The sequence below is a fragment of the Carcharodon carcharias genome, chromosome 13, assembly GCF_017639515.1.
Source record: "Carcharodon carcharias isolate sCarCar2 chromosome 13, sCarCar2.pri, whole genome shotgun sequence".
Taxonomy (NCBI): Eukaryota; Metazoa; Chordata; class Chondrichthyes; order Lamniformes; family Lamnidae; genus Carcharodon; species Carcharodon carcharias.
In genome coordinates, this window is record NC_054479.1 from 99973003 (window position 1) to 99987327 (window position 14325).

General features: G+C 42.6%; 1 protein-coding gene across 5 annotated transcripts in view; it reads right to left on the bottom strand.

The window, feature by feature from the left end:
• LOC121285733 (copine-8) overlaps positions 1–14325 on the bottom strand; it is a 755949-nt gene that overhangs the window by 427204 nt on the left and 314420 nt on the right. The gene's annotated exons all lie outside the window — the stretch shown is intronic.

Genomic DNA, 14325 nt, shown 5'->3' on the forward strand with positions numbered 1-14325 from the left:
CATTTTCATTGTTTCAGTGTATTGGAGAGAGAACAATTTCATAGCTGTAATTAAGGGCAACATTGAAAAACAAGACTCAGAAAACAGACCAGGAAGTCATTACAAGGACATTGAGCATAGGACTGTGATCACCAAGCCATTTCCTTCACCAATTTTTACCGATGTACATATATTAAAAATATTAGCAGCCTTTGTAATTTCCACTAGTAATTTTATCCCATATGTGATCACTTAGCTTTTGTATGTAGCCATCAGCATTACTAAATGGCTGCTTACGTGTGACTTCTCACATCCTCTCCAGTGATCTCCCAATGCCAAACACATAATGGGCCAGGAGTTTGTACACACCATCTAAATGAAGGTTACCGGCCTGTTAACATCCTAATAGATGGATGGGTGCTAAAAGCAAAGTGCCCAACTAATGCCTGACAAGAGGCCTAATTAGAAAACCAGCCCAAGAATTCAAGTGTTGCCATACCAATGTTTTGTAGAGTATTTGTGTGGCTCCCTACTCTGCATTCTTCCAAATCATTTTATATAAAAAGCCAAATAGATTGCTGCTGTATAGTATAACTATACTTTCAACATTTGCTCAGACAGTATAACCATTTCTTCATTGGGTGCCTGGTCTATTGATGGCATAATATCAGGGGGTTCATTTTTATTCTAGTAAAGACACTTTTTAACAATTTATTTCAATAGGGATATAGAAAGTTTGTGAATTTGCAAAGAAACTATTCTGAGCTTGTCCTATACGTCTCAATAGGTTTGTTCACTGATCAGCTGATGCATGATTGCTGCCAAGTATTATTTTTATTAAAACATTTTTATAAATCAGACAAGATTTAGACTTGAATGCAGGAGGGTTGATCAGTAAATTCACGGATGACACGAAAATTGGTGGGGTGGTAAATAGCAAGAGGATAGCCTTAGGTTACAGGAGAATATAGGTGGGCTGGTTAGTGGCAAATGGAATTTAATCCAGATAAGTGTGAGGTGATGCACTTGGGCAGGACAAACAAGGCATGGGAATACGTAGGAACCTGGGGAGTACTGAGGATCAGAGGGACATTGGTATGCATGTCCACTGGTCCCTTAAGGTAGCGGGGCAGGCAGATAAGGTGGTTAAGAAGGCATATGGGATACTTGCCTTTATTAGTCAAAGCATAGAATATAAGAGCAGGGAGGTTATGCTGGAGCAGTATGGTTAGGCCACAGCTAGAGTATTGCGTGCAGTTCTGGAATCCCCATTTTAGGAAGGATGTGATTGCACTAGAGAGAGTGCAGAGGAGATTTACCAGGATATTGCCTGGGCTGCAGAGTTTTAGTTATGAGGAGAGATTGGATAAACTGGGGTTATTTTCCTTGGAGCAGAGAAGATTGAGGGGGTCATGATTGAGGTGTATAAAATTATGAGGGGCATAAATAGGGTAGACAGGAAGGAACATCTCTCCTTGGTGGAGGGATCAATAACCAGGGGGGCATAGATTTAAGGTAAGGGGCAGGAGGTTTAGAGGGGATGTGAGGAAAAAATCTTTCACCCAGAGGGTGGTGGGAATCTGGAACTCACTGCCTGAAAGGATGGTAGAGGCTGAAACCCTCATAACATTTAAGACGTATTTGGATGTGCATTTGCGATGCCATGGCATACAAGGCTATGGGCCTAGTGCTGGAAAATGGGATTAGAATAGTTAGATACTTGTTTAGCCGGTGCAGACTCAAATGGGCCGAAGGGCCTTTTTCTGTGCTGTAGACCTCTATGACATGCATACAAATTAAAACTGGTCATCATTCCTATAAATTACCTGTGAAATAATATGCTGAAATCAGATATATTATATATAGAATCCGCATCTATATTATGTGCGAAGAAGCAATGATGACCATGCTCTTTTAGAAGTGCAGAATTATGACAGCAGTTAAGGAGTTCTCTTAAGACAAGTGTCCATTTCCCATGGGGTAAAATGAAGCTCAAAATTAAAGATTTTTTAAAAATTCTTTATTCATGGGAAGTGGGAATCGCTGGCAAAGCCCACATTTGTTGCCCATCCTAATTGTCCTTGAATTGAACATTTCAGAGGGCAGTTAAAAGTCAACCACATTGCTGTGGGTCTGGAGCCACATGTCGGCCAGACCAGCTAAGGATGGCAGATTTCCTTCCCTAAAGGGACATTGGTGAACCAGATGGACCCTTACGACACTGACGATAGATTCATCATCACCATTACTGAGGCTAGCTTTAAATTCCAGATTTAACTGAACTCAAGTTCTAGCAGCTGCAATGGTGAGATTTGAACCCATGTCCCCAGAACATTAGCCTGGGTCCCTGGATTACTAATCCAATGACATTACCACTATGCCATTATCTTCCCCTTAATCCAAACGTTCCAAGGTATTTGAGTTTAAATATAAGATACTGTTTCAGAAAGTTTGGACCTCACTCCAATGTGTTCATGTGAAGCCCACCTGACCTGAAAAATCTGACATTGATTCAGCATTTATAAAAGTTTGTAAGTCATCACTGCTGATCGGATGTCAAATGGTATAATTTGGAATGAGTGTTGAAAACATGATCCTGCCCTACAGGATTCATTAAAAACACTCAAAAACACTTCAAAGCCACCACGACTTATCAAGGTTGTGGAATTGATCTTCTGCATTTGGAGGCGATCATTAGTAATTGGAAGCACTTGGGAATTCAAGGGAATATAGGCCTTCACCAACTCTGGAGAAAAACAAGAGGTGCATCGCCAAGGGTAGGGGAAATGGTGCCATAAAGAAATAGTCAACAATGTAAGTAACAAAGTGACAGTGCAGTGGAATCATATTTAAAAGTATATAATGAACTAAAAATGCTAGCAGCTCACCAAGGCTCCATGACAGCACCTTCCAAATGTGTGACCTCTGCCACCTAGAAGGCCAAGGTGGCAGCAGATTCATGGAGACACCACCACATGCAAGCTGGGGAGGAGGTGGGGGTGGCTGGGGGTTGTAGAGGAGGTGGGGGGGCCTGTGGGGTACAGAGGGGCTGGGAGGGGGAGTTGTAGAGCAGATGGAGGGCTGGGGATGTGTAGAGGGAGTGGGGTAGCTGTGGGATGTAGAGGGGGTGGGGGTCTGGGGGTTAGAGGGGGTGGGGGGGCTGGGGAGTCAGAGGGTAGGAGGGGGTTGGGAGAGGTGATCAAAGTAGTGGGTGGTGGGGGGTTTTGGGTGTTTGTGCAGTATGGGGATGGGAGCTAGGATGGGAGTGGGATGTGGTGGCTGAGGGTTGAGGCGAGGTGATCGGGGTAGTGAATGGCAGATTTTAGGTGTTTGTGCGGTACGGAGATGGGGGCTAGGATGGGGTGAGGAGTTTAGAGGGGATGGGTGGTGGGGTGATGGGTTTGGGTGTAGGGGTGGTGGCAGCGAGGATGGGAGGTGAGGTTGTAGGATTGGATGGGGGCTCGGTGGGGTTGGGTGTAAGTTGGGGGGTGAGATGCTGCACTGGTCTTAATGCTAGTCCATATTTGGTACCTCGGTCTGAAAAAAGCTTTTTAAAACTCTAAACACAGAAGTACTTCAGCTGTCTTAAAATTCAGAGCTGTCTGTTAGTGTGTGTGCGGGCGCCTGTGTATTTATGTGTATGTGTGTGTTTGTGCATGTGTAAATGGGTTAAAAAGTTTTTAGCAGAACAATTCTAAAGTATAAGGTCCTAATGATATGTGAATTCTACCAAATATCTATATTCCACCTAACTATATCTCTATATTCTGATACTGGAAACTGGGAGGTGGACCACCACACTGGCCAATACTAATTGCTAGCACATTAACAGGGACAGATTTTCTAGTACAGGCTGCATGAGGGACTTAGTTAATTTCCAACAACAATTTCTTTCTGTGGTGCAGCTAGCTATCGGGACTTAGTTAATTTCCAAGAACATTCTATCTGTGAGCACTTAAACAAGCCAGCACTGGCTGAGAGTACGCTTTGAAGCTAGCCGATCACTGAGCGTTTAACACCAATGATGTCAGGTGAACAGTTGCTGTTCACAATTGATGTGGTTTCTACAGTTGCAAGCAAATAAATGTTTGCATTTGATGTGGTTTCAGGTCAGTTCCTTCATTTGATTACTTTCAGATTTCAATTATTCATTTAAAAATTGTTTTCTAACACAGAATTTCACAAATGAGTGCAAGTTCTGTCGAAGGGTCATGAGGACTCGAAACGTCAAGTTCTGTCGAAGGGTCATGAGGACTCGAAACGTCAACTCTTTTCTTCTCTGCCGATGCTGCCAGACCTGCTGAGTTTTTCCAGGTAATTCTGTTTTTGCAAGTTAACACTGTTGCGTGCAAAATTCTGTCAAAGTTTTCTGGTAGGGCATTTACAATACAGCCCCATCATTTATTTCTACTGACCAATGTTAGGGGAAACTTTGGTACATTTTGCCTCTTTAGCAGGAAATGCAAGGAATATATACAGATGGAAGCCAACCTGATAACCAGCTCAACAATGAGGTTTGCAGTGCCTGATCTGAAGAGTCAGCTGGAGATCATTAAGTTAGAGCGAGAATCAATGAGGAGTGAAATCAAGGTGAATTTTTTCTGCATTAAGGGTAGAGGAAACACAAAACTCTCACCCTAAAGTCTGTAGATGCTTGGTCAACTGAAATTTTCAAGACTGAGACATACAGGTTTTTATTAGGTGAGGATATGAAGGACATGGAGAAAAGGCAGATAAGTAGTGTAAGGTACAGATCAGTTATGATGACAGAATAGGCTTGAACATGCTCCTGTGTTCCTATGACTCAAAGCATTTCGTTTCAGAGCCCTCATGAATATATAATTAATTAACTTCTGGTGCCAAATATGCTCTCTGACCAGCAGCTCAGTGCTCTGGGGACAGGAATTTGGTGAACTGGCCAAATTAGAAAGGTCTGCAACAGCTTCTTAAACTGGAAAGTGAGAAGCATTGGGAGTGAATGGAAGCACCCATTCATGATAGAAGGCAATATTCTACATTGCTTGCAACAGCAAGGATATTAAAATGAAACCTTAAAGGTTCAAAATCCACAAGCAACTGCAGTAAAAAAAAATTTGCCAAACCAGCATCCAGCTACCTCAGTGCAGCTGAAGATGCCTTTAATAAGTGGTAAAAATTGTTGCCTCTTAACTTTTACTAATCATTTTAGCGGGCAAGAACAGGAAATTGCAGTACTCAGGCACGTAGAGGCAAAAATAACTACATCATGTGATACCAATTGGCATATATCCAGGAGGTTCCTTTCTGTTTCTGGATGCAACCTCTGAATGAAGGTCGACCTGAAAATCAGAATGGGCAGGAACTTGGCACTTACTTGTGTGCACTACTTTGTTCCTGCTACCACACTGGTTTTCAGTGCAAAAGGGAAAGTAGAGACAGGGATGTAACGAGAAGGCCATTCTGCCCATTTAATTCATCTATCCAGCAGAAAACCCTATCCAAATGGCTTTTAAATAGTCCTAAGGGTTTTGCCTTCACAACACTTCCCAGAAGTCTTGATTACTCTTTGTGGATATTCCCTGAACTCCTTCACAAGTTAAAATTCACTTTGAAACTTGACCTCATCAAAGTAAATTAACAGTAATTTATGCCAGAAAGAAAACACAGGAGGATTATTATTTGACAACTGCAAACTTTCTGATCGATTCTTTTACCATTTCCAATAGCTTCAGCCAAAACACAATAATGATCACTTGGTTTTGTTAATATCAACAGAAGAATTTTGCCTTTGAAACAGAAGTGTTATTTGAGTTACAGCATTTAAAGTAAGAAAAAAAAGAAAATACTGAAAATACTCAGAATCAAATGTAACATTAGTCCATGTTCATTAATATAAAATTCCCACTTTCCTTATACAATAAAGTGAAAATCAAATCATGTGAGAAGTATCTTAAACACTGTCAAAAATAAAATACAGCAGATGCTGGAAATCTGAAATTAAAACAAAAAATGCTGAAAATACTCAGCAGGTCAGGCAGCATTTGGGGAAAGAGAAACAAAGATAACTGTTTGTATAAGGAAAGCTGGAAATTTTATGGCCAGAAATTTCCCCCCGTTGGGGGGAGGGTTGTGCGTGGGCGGCGCAAGCTCAATCGGCGCCCCCAATCGGGGCCACACCGCCATTTTACATGGGTGGGCCAATTAAGGCCCGCCCATCGTGACACTTGCCCGGAAGTGCTGAGCACTCCCTGTGCAGGTCGGTGGGGGGATTCCCTGAGTGGTTTCCAGCCCTCTTTCACGTGCATGCCAAACAGCGCAGAGATCTGCCTCAGGGAGATTTGTTTCAGTCTTAAAGTTCAAAATGAAGGATTTTTAAACTGTTAAAACATGTCCCCTCATGTCCCAGCTCATGTGATAGTGTCACATGTCAAAGAATAAATGTATAAATTATTAGATTTTAAAACAGTTCATGGAACCTCATCTCGCCCGTGGATGAGTTTTCATAAAAAGTGCGAGGGCTACCTGGGCTCTTCGCCTGCCCGCCTACCTTAAAGTTAGATGGGCAGCTCACTAAATTGAGTTAATTAGTTTTTAAACAGGCCTTAATAGCCCTTTGACAGTTCGGCAGGCGCACAGCCGACTCGGCTGCACGCCCGCCAAATTGACAATCTAAATGACGTGTGATGATGTTGGGACGCATGCCCGATGTCACCGCGGGTCAATTTACATGAAGGCGAGAAGGTCCTGTCCCCCCTCTGCTCACCGACTGGAAAATGCTGCCCTATGTTAATGAACATAGGCTAAAATTATGGTTAATCTTAAATGGAATCTGATCTTACAGAATTTGTGAAATATTTTGCATACCAGGGATTTTCACATTGGCCTTTGATCTTATGAATATATATATAAGATTGTTAAAGGGATAAAAGAAGTTAACAGAGAATATTAGGTTAAATTAAACTGTGGGAGTAGAACAGGAAGTTGCGAGTTCAAAACAGGAAAATCCATTTTAGGGCTGATATCAGAAAATTCACCTTCAGGCAAAGAATAGAGGATCGATGGAATAAAATTCCAGATACAGCAGCAGTGGAAAAAAAGAACAGGGCTGAATGTTACAGCTACAAATCAGGTGGGCCACCCTCCACACTTGTGTAAAATACAGTGTGATGACATTGGGTCAGCATTTCAACGTCATCACGCCAGTCTCCGATATTACGGGCATCGGAAGCTCAACCGTGATTTTGAAAACAAACAATTAACAAGCTGCTGATCCTGTTAAAGACCCAATTGACTGCAATTTCTTGTTGCCTACTCCATTTTACAGTAATTGGATGGGGAAAGGTTTAGGAGTGATTTACGCCAGTTTTGAGAAGTGGCACAAGGGCAGATAAAAAGGCCTGCATATAGGACCATGGCTGCATGTACAGCAGAGCTTGCTGGTTGTGATTAGACTTCATTTATTCACTGTTTTTAGGCTGCCATAACAGATAAGGAAAGAGTGAAAGGGTAGGGGACCTTTAAATTGGTGACTATGACCAAATTGTGGTTCACAGAAGAAACCCTTTTCTACCTGGCATCCCAGCCTAGATGCCCGATCTTCCCAATGCAAATGGCCACCGTCCCACCAAACAGCCACTAATTGGCATCCGAGTCTTGATTAGCTGTGCTGAGACAGTTGGGGAGGGAGCGAGCAGACAACACACTTCCCATTCTGCCTCCCTCACTCCAGTGGAAACAGTAAAATCCAGCCCATGCTATCAGATGGAGACCACAATGGAGTAGTGTTAGGATTTCTCCAGATCCATTGATCAAGACGGACTGAATGTCCATCTTCCTCCGTAATTATCTCATGATCTTGCAACTATGCCCATGTGAGCTCGTGAACAGTGCCCCAACAAGCAAGGCTCCAATGTGGAAAATTCACCTTCAGATTCACCTTCACTTGCTTAAGCACTTCAAAAAATCAAGCACATGATTAAACTCAGCTCATTAGGCAAGATTGACTGCAGAAGATATCTATAATGAATCATATCAAAAATAATAAGTACAATATTATTAAAAAGCTTTTTGAAATAGCTCAATAATAGACCAAATAATTTGCAAACATGAGGAAGCTGTGCTTAAGTTGCATATGCAATAGTTAACAACCACTTAATCGCTGTTTTACAACTGACAAAAAATGCAAAATGTAACGTAGCTTTGAACCCTGAGGCTTTACAACAAAATGTTTATGGTTTACAGCAAGTACCAAGAGTAACATTTTAGTATTTTACTAACTGCTAAATTTACTGAATAATACTCATTACTGAAATATTCGCCATACGTTTAAAGACTGCAACTTTAGGATAATTTCAAACCATCTGATATGTCATTCTTTAAAAAAAAATCTGCTGTTTAAATTGCCCTGAGGAGAAAATGTCTTATCTCTTAGTACAATTATTAAAATGGAATCCAGCAGACTGTTACACATACTATAAAATTTGAGATCACAAAATCTGGACCTTTGTTTTCCTGCAGTGCCTCTTCAGTTGTAAAAAGCAGTTTGATAGGATAAAACATGCCTGATGAAATTGCCTGATCAAATTATTTAATATAATGAGCTAAAGGTATTTTATAATTAATAGGAATGAGCCCAGACATCTATTCGCTGGTGTAATTTGAGCAGACTGAGGAGGCAAAATCCTCAGGAACCCCTCCAGTCATGTTCTCCCCCACCATTTCCAGAATTTTCTGCCAAAATTGAAAGGAGATGTACAATACATCAACTCATCAATGGTGGGCATATTATAATGCTATGCCAATAACAAAAATGCATCAGACAATTTCAATTATTGTGCAAAAGCAACACTGAGCAGGGAGCATTTGAGCTGTAGAAACCCAGAAATCTTATGCAATTGATTGTATACAGTCAAACTTTTTATTTTTTTTAAGGTGTTCAGGAGACATCAGCTATTCTGTGTTGCAGTGCATCTCCAGGCCCTGCTGCAGCCATTCACTGCATCTTACCCAGGTAGATTCACTGGCTGAATATTGTATAAAAGTGAAAATCCAGACGGCAAGGTCCAAGTGGACCTGAAAAAGGAATACACTTTTTAAGCAAATAATTGCCTAAAACGTGAAAACAAAAGAGGGCCAGACACCTGTTCAATTCTCCAAGAAACCAACAGAAACTCTCAAAACCAGCAAAGGAGAATTTAGAAAGGAGAATCTAGAGTGGGCTGAATGACCTCCATGCGGGCGCAGACGCAATGGGCCGAATGGCCTCATGCTGGTGCAGACAGGATGGACCAAATGGCCTCCTTCTGCACCGTAACAATTCAGTGATTCTGTGATTTAGGTGTAAAGTGTATGGGTCGAAGCTTGGAGGAAGTGAGTGGCAGGAAATGAGATAGCAGAGTATCAATGGAACTGAAATGAAGAATCTCCAAGACAGTTGAGAGACTGGCCTTGTTATATGGTGCAGAAAGTTGGGCAATATCAAGAAGAGAAGAACAAGGACTGGATACTAATGAGATGCTGATGCTGAGATGTATGTGTAAGGAGTGTCAAGAAAGGACAACATCAGGAACCAGTACATTGGTGGTGAGAGGGTCAACATCAGTAGCATAAAATAGCTGACAGCGAATTAGCAAGAGCCTCCTGACCAGTGCCAGATCCCTTGATCAGGCACTGAGTTCCTGACAGCAAGTTCCCCCCAACCCCTGGCCACTCCCCAGTCCATAATCCCGCAAGCAAATACACCAGGGTTTCTTGTTTGAGCATCCTACATGGCAAGTTCCACACCCACCACTGGGTGAACACCAGTAGCGCTGGGATGATGTCCTTAAGTGGGCATTAATTTCCCACCTCAGAGCCTTAATGGGCAGGTAGGGCATCCATGGGCCTTCTCGCCACAGACTTAATCAGGGCAGTAGTGGGAAGGCAGCAATGTCCCCACCCACCACCGTCCGGCTTAATTAAATGCCCTCCCACCATCATATGCACCACAAGGGAGCACATTAAATTCCACCCCAAGTAACTGGATGTGTAAATTGAATCTATAATCATAGCATGATTGAGCACTTAAAAAAGTATCGGTTGATCAACATGGATTTGTGAGCAGTTGGTAACTTATGATTAAGCTAACAGATTTTTTTTTTGAAGAGGTGACTAGCAAATTCACAAGGGTGTCTGTGGATGTTGTCTATATGGACATATAGAAGGCAGTTAATAAGGTTCTACACAAGAGAGGTATGAGCAACAACAGGAGTTTGCGATAGCTTTGTGTCATGAGTTAGTAATTGATTTGGAGGCAAGGAACAGTGAGTGAGGGTAAAAGGTTCATTCTCTGCTTGGCAGAACGTGACAGTTGGTGTCCCCTACAGATCTGTATGCCTTAGCTATTCAGCAGGTATATTGATAACAAAGACAGAATAGGGAGTTTCTGTCCAAATTTGCAGATGACATTAAGTTAGAAGGTGCAGTAAATTGTGCAGATGGGAACAGGAAGTTACAGAGGCCAGGATTTTCCCATCCTGCCCGACATAGGATTGGAAATTCCCGCCCAAAGTCAATGAGCCTTTGGATAGTGCGTCAAATCTTTTGTCCCGCCCGCGACAATTCCCGCCACAGGCAGGACCAGAAAATCCCGGCCAAATCTCAGACAGACCGAGAGTAAGGGTAAGACTGTAGCTGAATGAAATTTACTGTGGGCAAGTGAGGGTTCGTCCTTGCATCCAAGACAACCCGGCCAAATGGATGAGGGATTCAGCTGTATCATGATTGCCCGAAAGTTTGTTCTCCCACAGATCTGCGGGACAGCTAAGCAAGAGTTTGGTGGTGGCTCAGCTGCAAGATTGTAACACATTGGGCAGAATTTTATGATAGTGGGATTTTACATTCCCGCTGAAGTCAATGGGGTTTAGAATGTCTCGCCAAAACGGGGCCGTAAAATTCTGCATATTTATTTCAATTTTTTTTGCCAGCATTTGAGGGCTTTTAAGGATATTTTAGTAGAAATAGTTGAAGTTTTTCCTTTAATGCTCCCAGGGCAGAGCCTGTGCACATTTTGGGAATTTGGAGGAGTGCATTATTCAGTGGTTCGTTACTTCATGTGGATGGAGTGGGCTGAAAATGGACCTGTGAATTAGCGCCCCTAAATTATTTAAACGCATTCACTATGGGAAGATGTCTCCTTGGTGCACTCAAGATGAAAATTTACATAAGCAGTCTAGCACACAAAATCCAGCTGGCCAGAAAATTACATGAGCTGGCTGCAAAAGATGCCTAAGGCCACCATGTCTGATTTTCCAGCCAGCGCTCTTGCACCTGTTCTTTGCCTTCACATCTGGTAAATATAAATGCAAAATCTACTCTGTTAAACCAAAATGCTGGAGAAATACATGAGAGATTTATCAACATCTAGGAATCTTATCAGGGATTTTGACAATTCACTAATGAAAGTTAAAAGGCAGCTCACGTAATCTGATAAGGAGTATCAACGCACAGTCTCTTAAAAAATCTTTAAAGCTCACAAAATTGCTCAACAGCAGAACAAAGGTAATCATGGCCTTATTTTATCAAGCCCAGTATCAGTGTTTGCAAGAAATACTGGCTGGGAAATCACAGGTGGCAGTCCTCAAGTTTCAGGCTTTGTGCTTCCTGCAAGTGCCACACCTCATTGGCAGTGTCCAAACAGTGAATTATTTGTATATTTAAAATTATCATTACATACTTATCCTATACACAAATCATGCACACAGTACACCTACAAGATTTGGACAATCACGGGGGTAACAAAGTCATTGATTGGGGCCAACCTTGAAGTGCTGTGATAATTGGATCTGCAGCCAATGTCTCTGCACCACATCCCCACCACCACTGAACACTGCAGCTTAGTGCTCAGGTCCCATTAACTGACATGTTTTTAGCAGTGAAGAAGTGCTCCAAGGCAGTTCAGTGCTGTGGAAGGGCAGAAAGTGGGACCCCAATACAATCTTTGTAGCCCAACCAGGTGGCTGCATGGCTGGTCCAAAAAAAAAAGCAACCAAAATTTTCCATTAGTTTTTGTGTGGCAAAGGGAATTACGCCTGCTCTTCCCACAAAAATACTCCACTATACTGCAGAAATCTGAGTGTTGAAGGATGCAACTTGAGCCATCTTTACACTCTTTTATAAGCATTTACTTTGTTACGTTACAAACATGCAAACCCCAAAGTTTCAGTATGTTCCTATTTATAGGAGCAGAAGTGAATCATCAGTCAATGCCCACAACCTGCATAGAATTAAGTACAAGTAAGCTAAAATTAACATATTCCAATCTGCTGGTTGTCCCAATGTGCCTCCCACCATCCTCATTCTAGAGGATCGCCCACACCCACCCAGCAGCATACTATCAGGACAATAAGCATATGAAAATGGCTCCATTAATTCATTGTGCGAATATCTTTAAAATATTTTGTTGTGCATATACTGGTATAAGAGTCATAAGGTATTATCATCATGTTAATAGCTTCCTATGCAAATTGACTGACGTACAATATTTCCCAATGCAGTTTCGTTCCAAGAATTGAACAGCATCAAGTCATGAAATTTAGCTCCAATATTTTTTGTAATAACTTTTTTTTTCATTTTCCTTAGGCAGATGCTTAACTTCATTATTTTCCCTGAGTTTCGATTTCTTTGACTAGTCTCCTTCAGCCAGGGTGATTGTGAGAAAGTGGATTTTCCATTATTTACTGACAGTGAGTGTACTTCTGTGGAATGGGACTGATTCTGCAAGTTATAGACCTTGTCCTTTGATAGAATACACAGCTGCTGCACAATCTGCCATCAGCAAACTGGCCAAAAGCTAGTGAAATATGCATGCTGAAGGCCCGTCACTCTGGCTTGGGAATCCAATCTCTGCCCACTGTGCCAATAATGAAAACTATCACAAAGAATTCATGGGATCTACCAAAGGCATCTGGGGGAGAACTTGGATAAGACCTAAAAATGAACATAGGCTTCAGAAAATGCAATTAACCCTCTCTCATTCATTCATTCATTGTATTACAGACAATACAGTAAGCTGGTGCTGCTGCTCAATGCGTTCAGTGACTGCACAGATCATCCCAATATTGTGAGTAGCTGGCACTATTTAAAGGCAGCCTGCAAGAAGTGGAGGGAACTTTTTCAAAATTCAATGGACAGTGGTACTTTGAGCAATGGCTGAACTTGTGAGAAAGCAAGCAACAATTCAGACAATACAATGGAGGCAGAATTACCTGGAAAAACTCAGCAGGTCTGGCAGCATCGGCGGAGAAGAAAAGAGTTGACGTTTCGAGTCCTCATGACCCTTCGACAGAACTTGAGTTCGGGTCCAAGAAAGAGTTGAAATATAAGCTGGTTTAAGGTGTGTGTGGGGGGCGGAGAGATAGAGAGACAGAGAGGTGGAGGGGGGGGTGTGGTTGTAGGGACAAACAAGCAGTGATAGAAGCAGATCATCAAAAGATGTCAACGACAATAGTACAATAGAACACATAGGTGTTAAAGTTGGTGATATTATCTAAACGAATGTGCTAATTAAGAATGGATGGTAGGGCACTCAAGGTATAGCTCTAGTGGGGTTTTTTTTTATATATAATGGAAATAGGTGGGAAAAGGAAAATCTTTATAATTTATTGGGAAAAAAAAGGAAGGGGGAAACAGAAAGGGGGTGGGGATGGGGGAGGGAGCTCACGACCTAAAGTTGTTGAATTCAATATTCAGTCCGGAAGGCTGTAAAGTCCCTAGTCGGAAGATGAGGTGTTGTTCCTCCAGTTTGCGTTGGGCTTCACTGGAACAATGCAGCAAGCCAAGGACAGACATGTGGGCAAGAGAGCAGGGTGGAGTGTTAAAATGGCAAGCGACAGGGAGGTTTGGGTCATTCTTGCGGACAGACCGCAGGTGTTCTGCAAAGCGGTCGCCCAGTTTACGTTTGGTCTCTCCAATGTAGAGGAGACCACATGGGGAGCAATGAATGCAGTAGACTAAGTTGGGGGAAATGCAAGTGAAATGCTGCTTCACTAGAAAGGAGTGTTTGGGTCCTCGGACGGTGAGGAGAGAGGAAGTGAAGGGGCAGGTGTTGCATCTTTTGCGTGGGATTGGGTGGTGCCATAGGAGGGGGTTGAGGAGTAGGGGGTGATGGAGGAGTGGACCAGGGTGTCCCGGAGGGAGCGATCCCTACGGAATGCCGATAAGGGGGGGTGAAGGGAAGATGTGTTTGGTGGTGGCATCATGCTGGAGTTGGCGGAAATGGCGGAGGATGATCCTTTGAATGCGGAGGCTGGTGGGGTGATAAGTGAGGACAAGGGGGACCCTATCATGTTTCTGGGAGGGAGGAGAAGGCGTGAGGGCGGATGCGCGGGA